Consider the following 6961-nt stretch of genomic DNA (forward strand, 5'->3'; position numbering starts at 1 on the left):
CAGGTCCCAAAACCCGAAAAGTCACATCGAGAAAACTAAAACACGAAATCCAAAATACGGGATATAAAACTCGTACCGTGCTCTGATACCAAATAAATTGGTATCAAATAAATCTCAAAAGTCCAACACACATAGCAAGTATCGTATACCGACACTGATACCACTAAATTGTCACGCCCCGAGGGAGTCTCTGTCCGAAGAAATTTCGGCAGCACCTCCCCAGAACGGGTGACAATCTGAAGCATTTCTACAGACATAATATACATCAGTCACAGGCGGCTGGAATATACACACAACCACGCAGTTATATGTAAAGCAACCCACTCGGTTGTACCAAAACCAAAACACAACGGAAAATGACAGCAACCAAATACAAACCAAAACACAAAACTGCTAGCCGACTAGGCTTACACAACCAAAAACCAATACAAAACACCACATAACAACATCAACGCTCCAGAAGCAAAAATCGGAGTACAGAGCTAAACACACTGATACATAAAACAAATAAAACTTAATGGAAACTATAGTCTTCTGATGTCACATGGGAACCGGTAGCCAGGATACTCCCAAGCGACCATAACAATCTGGTACCTGAAAAATATAGTGTCAACGGGGGTGAGTTCAACAACTCAGCGAATACCAATAGACATGCCTAGTAAGATATATCTAACAGCAATAAACATGGAATACAGCTTCCTAATCATATATAGGAAAAATGCAAAACTGAAAGATAACTGAGGAAGCTGTACTCACCAGGAACTCCTATCCAGAACAAAAGGGTCGTCAAACCGAGAGTGTCACAAATCCTATATGCATGTCAAACATATGCATCCAACCAAATGAAGCAAATAAATGCAGCAAACACAAGCAATAAATGCATCAATGCGTATGATGTCAATGACATATCCTGGTCACCCCTACTCTCTAGTCAGTCGTCTCACACATGATGGTGAGACCGAGTGGGTAGGGCTGTGACAACTGTGCACTCTGTCATCACTACTCCTGATGAGTGACCGAGTGGACGGGATTCTGTCGGAATACACCTATCCTCCTTACCCCAAATCATAAATGGGGGAGCTCAATGCTCTCATCTCCCGGTACACGATGATAGGGAGGGGTACCTGTCCTGCTACAACGCTGCGTCATACTAACCCATGAGTGGACCAACGGAGCCCTTGACAGAGCACCTGCTGCAACACACCCTGCCTGAATATACCACTAACCCATGAGTGGTCGTGTGTGCAGATACATGTAACTGGCGATGTGTTCAACAATAATGGAGCCGACAATCGTACAGCATGCAATTATGCGAATGGTGCATGACACTAAGCATGGCAATATCCCGTACTAATCCATATATCTATAAAATGTGTACCCTAGTACTAGTAAGTCAAACCCATAGATCTAGGATATACAGGTCCTCTATGGTATAACAACCTAGGTCCTGAACATATCCACCTCCATAAAATATGTTCCAACAATATACATGGATCAAAGCAAAAGGGTCTAGGTACACAGATCAGATATGATATAAAAATATAGGGACACATGCCAGATAATAAAAATCCAGAATCTAGTCCTAAACTCAGTAAAGCATGGTATGTCACTTACTCTGGGAACTAAGGTACTCATGACAATAATCACGAGGTATAAACATAGATACATAACAAGCGATAAAACAGAACATGCTATGGGTATCAAACCGTGACATACCAAAGACAAATATGATCATTGCTTGTAGCTATAAAATACTATGCATATCTAATTGACAATATCATAAAAGATAAGTCAAGAGGTACTCGCCTCAAATAGCAGGTCCAATCCAGTCAAATCCAACATCGAGATGCTCGTCTCGAACCAGAGTCCTGTAATACATGATATCTAGATTTACCTAATTACTTATGAATTAATTAGTTAAATCAAATCCTCAAACCTATTTAGGATAATCTTAATCGAACACGACTATTGATTAACCTCCCATTTATCATCCTACAACAACACACATAATCATCTAAAATAATCAAATCCAACCATGATCTACATCCAAGATCAAAACCTACATTTAACTAATCAATCACACTAATCATGTATCAACTAGTGATATACTAACCATCTAGTAATCCACATCATCTCCAATTCAACACATACCTAATTCATCAACAATACAAACCAATTTCCCTACTTCTTACCTTAATTCACAGCTCAACAAATCCATAGCAAAGACAACTTGCTGTCGGGACAGAGGTAGCTGTTGAAAATCAAGAAACGCCCTGCAATGCACTGTCTGGATAAAAAATGAAGCTCAAGAAATCGACATCCAAACAACAACCAAATTTCCAAAACAACCTGAGCACCTTACCTCTTCCTCTAATTGCCTGCGACGACCAAGAACCCGACGAAGCTGCTGCTGGAAACCTTAATACCAGAGACTCATGCCGATAACAAGGTGGTTGCTGGCACTGGACGGTTGGCAGACCGGTGCTAGGGCACAGCGTATGAAGACTCAGTGTCGGCACGACAGCAATGCCGGAATCGAAGGAGCAGCGACGCTGAGTGAATCTAGGGCAGAGGTAAATCTCGATGGCTGGCACAGATGAGATCGGAGGGGCGGTGGATGTGAACCCAAAGCTAGGGCATGCAATTGGAGGCTAGGGCAGAGAGTGTCGGCTGTTGTTCGGCCCAGGCGCTGTGGTGGCTCTATGCCGGCACGAAAGAAACCCTCCGGATCAAAAGAGGGTAGAGAGGAGGCGTCGGGTTGCTGGCTGGTGCGAGGCCGAGAGAGGGTTGTCCTCCTCTCCCGACGCGGCGATTCTAGGGCTAGGGCACAGGTTGAAGTAAGGGTGGCTCTTGAGGGAGAGGTAGAAGCTTCGGCGAAGGTGTAAGGGATCCGGCTAGGGCTCACATTCGGCGACAGCACAAGAAGAGGCAAGGCGATGCAAGTAGGAGTCGACGCGAGGTGGAGAAGGAGAAGGGAAACGAAGAGAAGTGCTCGGCAGCGGAGGGGAAGAAGAAATGGGCGGCGCTGGGTTGGGAGATGAACCGAAGTGAAACCGTCGAGGAAATGAAGAGAAGCGGCATCGGGGAAATGGAATGGGGAAGAGAGGAAAAGGAAAGAAAAAAAAATAAAGAAAAAGAAAATTAAAATAAAAATTCAACTTTTCCTCATTTAAATGGAGTAGCCTAAACAGGCTTTCCCGGGGCCCAGTTTTATCCCAGTGAACTCGTCCATATGGTCTCCAAAAAAGTCCCAGAAAATTTCCAAAAATGTCCTTATCATTATTCGCCATTTTCGGTATTTTACACGTCCACCCCGTTAAGGTAAGGTGTCAGAGATCCTTTCCCAATGTTAACTATTGAGGAAAGCTTGGGAAGTCACCTCCACCTGGGAAGTGTGTAGTCAACCCATCGAAGCTCTATATAAGAAGAGGAGTAGTCACCCGCGGAGGTACGCGCAGATACGTCTCTGAGCACCACCATTCACTTCTTCATTTCTTTCATCTCTCTTCTTGCCGTTGTGTGACTTAAGCGTCGGAGGGCCGTCGCCGCGAACCCCTTCCCGGCTTGGCGCTAACGACTTGTGATTGCAGGAGCAAGGCGTTTCCACCTCACACGGAGATCCACATCAGCTGTATTTCCCGGCAGTTGTTCACTCAGCTTTGGGGCAGGATCAAATTGGCGCCACCGGTGGGAACTCAACCTGAACCCAAAAGCAGAGAATGGAAGACGCCGGACGATCAACGACCGTAACGCTGACGACAGAAGAGTTGGAAAGGTTAATCCAAGCCGGAATAGCAAAAGCAATGGAACAGCAGCAACAGCGAATGTTAGCCGATCGGCCAGCACAAGAGCCAGCCATCTCAGGATCCGGCCAGCCTGTAGACCCTGGGCGCATGGCTGAACCTATAATCTAGCCAGTCGGAGGCAAAAGATCAGAGACGACTGGGCCAGCGCCAAACGTACCAATTCCTTTTCACCGAGCGTTGTTTAGGACACCCTCAGAGGAAGGCGGAGCCTGACGAGACCGAGGTTCCTCGTCAGATAAGGCGCTTGAGAGGGATGCAAGGAAGGGAAAAGCGCCGCGAGACGAGGATTCGCCCGAGCGTATTAACGGGCAGTTCTCGCGAGGTATCATGGAAGATCCCTTACCTCGCCACTACACCCCACTGGCGAATCTCACATGACCTAGGTTAAGAGTATATTTGACCAAGTAAATTTAAATAGATAGATTAACCAATGTTTTTTGTTTATTTTTTATATAAAATTCAACAATAACAAGAAGATGAAGATAGAAAGGACTACTACAATATTATCTTAGTTATTATAATAGTTATGGAAGTTATCTAGTAACTAATAACTACTATATAGTTACAATAGATACTTAGATAGCTATTACCACTATAAAAAATTACAGGATTATCGACGGAAATATCCGTCGGCATTCTGTCGCTACAGGACCTTACCGATAGATTTCCGACGGAAATCAATCTGTTGCGAGAATATGCGTCGGAACATATTTTTCAGACGGTAACCATATTTCTGTCGGTAACATACCGACAAAAATATATTTCCGTCGGTAAACACCGTTAGACAGCTGGCGCCAAGTTTTTCGACGGAAATATAACTTCCGTCGGAGCAGGGGACTGGAAAACCTGTATCGTAAAATATCGACGGAAATGGTATTTCCGTCGGTATTTTCAAAATAGAAATACCGGCAACCCCTATTTGTTTTCCCATTCAAACATGTATACAAATTATATATCCATACAAAACCAATCATACAATCAAAGATACAACCATATATAGTTACTAACGCAATCACAATTTACATATCTAACAAACCATATATAGATACAAACGAACTTATAACACAATCCATAATATAGAAACAAATACTGCATATATATAAAAACATATAGAAACAACACACTCCACACATATAAAAACATATAGAATCAAACATAATATAGACAAAGCATTTCCATGCTCAAATATATAAATTCATACCATGATAACATATAATATAAAACAACGTAACTATTAATGTAAAATCCTACAAAAAGTAAAATACAATAAAGTATGATGAGATTGATATTGATGTATAATTCAAAATATCACATATATGTATAATGAATATTACATTTAAAAAATAAATACCTAGATAGAAAGAAGATGATGATAATGATGATGATGATCGTGCTGAATATGTACACCCTGATGCCTGAAACATATAATAATGTAATATTTAGAAATGAGCAGAGTAGAATAAAACAATCAAATATCTTCTGCATGTAACTTGTATGATAAATAAAGATTTAAATAGTAGTTGAACAAACCTCGAAACATGCTAATCACCACGGTCTGATGGGTCTTAAGTCTCCTATGACTCAGGACCATGTGGCGTCTGGGTGCGAGCTAAATTTGTCACGATCTGTCACATACTGGCAAAGAAAGTATCCTGCTCGGCCCTCTACTGATCCATAGAAGCCATCATCTCATCTATTGACTTAAGTTAAGTGCGCAGTTCTTCATTTTCGTGTCTTAATGACTGCACCTCACTAGAAGAAGAGGAACTAACACTGCCCCTCGGAGTCCTCAAACGATCAAATGTCACTTTGGCCTGAGAGCCAAGGCCGTAAAGGGTGGAGTTTTTTTGTCCTTCCACCGACAATATCATTATATATCTCATTTAGCGCGTCGGTGGATAGAGACTGTGACTCCTCCCCCTCTGATGGTGGCTGAGAGGCCTGAGCCACTCTCTCTGTCATTTGCTCCTATGTTCAAAATTATAATATTGATCAATATTTAATTTGATATCAATTATTAAAATTAATCAAAATAGAAATGCGTGAACAATTATAATAAAGTTAATAATCTTACGTGTAGGGCCCGAGATCGAGAATCGACAAATGGCCCATCTTTCTTCTTATGGGTCTTCAGAAATACCTCCATGCATGTGGGCTGCCGAGCAAGATCATGTTCCTACATACACAAATAATTTGGGACATAATTATACATACTAATATGATAATTAAATAAAAAATTGTTAGAAATTATAGTTTTAAATTAAATTACCAAATCCACAGCATGCTCAACAATAGATTTCGATCCTCACGTATTCCGAGTGATTCCGGTGCTCAGGCCACTTGGCTCTGTATTTCTATTAGATCGAGCCTTTTCAGCACTTTCTCGCCATCTTTCTGTAGCCCAGGTGGTCGTTCATGCACTCTATGTCATCTCTGAAACATACGCTGGCCTAGTGCCCTTTTCCTGATATAATACATGAGATCTCTGTAAAGTTTAGCACAATAACTATTCCATGTAGCTTTAAACTGTTCTTCATGGCCATCTTCCCATGTATATCTTTTATGCAATTATAAGTATAGATTTTAGTATATAAAAGGTTAAATATATTATTGAATACCAAATATATTAATTTTACTTACTACGAATTCATTGTAATAAAATATCTTCATCTCCTGATCTACATGCCTCCATGTAGTACCAGAAGCACATATTCACTCTTTAAACTTACTAGTGATATAAGAGGCTACCCGGTGGCTATCAGGGACAACTCTGCAATGTAAAAAAATAGATATGAAAAGTATTGAAAAAACCAATGAACTTGTATTACTAATAACAAAAATTCATACGTATCTCCGACAACTCTAATAACCTTGTAGCCACGGGGTGCTACTGTCTATTGCTCAGCCATAATAATATATCTGCACAATAACATAGCATGCATGTACTAGTAATAATATATCTGCATAATATATCTACAACATGCATAACGTTAACGTTGACATCACAATACAAGAATATATCTACACACATGCATAACATTAACATTAGCAACACATTACAAAATTATATAGAAAATAATAGCTCATACATCAAATTAGCAACTATTTAATCAACATTAATAGTTTCCAATTCTTTATCGCTAGACTCTGGTAGT

Source organism: Zingiber officinale, chromosome 11A (assembly GCF_018446385.1).
Source record: "Zingiber officinale cultivar Zhangliang chromosome 11A, Zo_v1.1, whole genome shotgun sequence".
Lineage (NCBI taxonomy): Eukaryota > Viridiplantae > Streptophyta > Magnoliopsida > Zingiberales > Zingiberaceae > Zingiber > Zingiber officinale.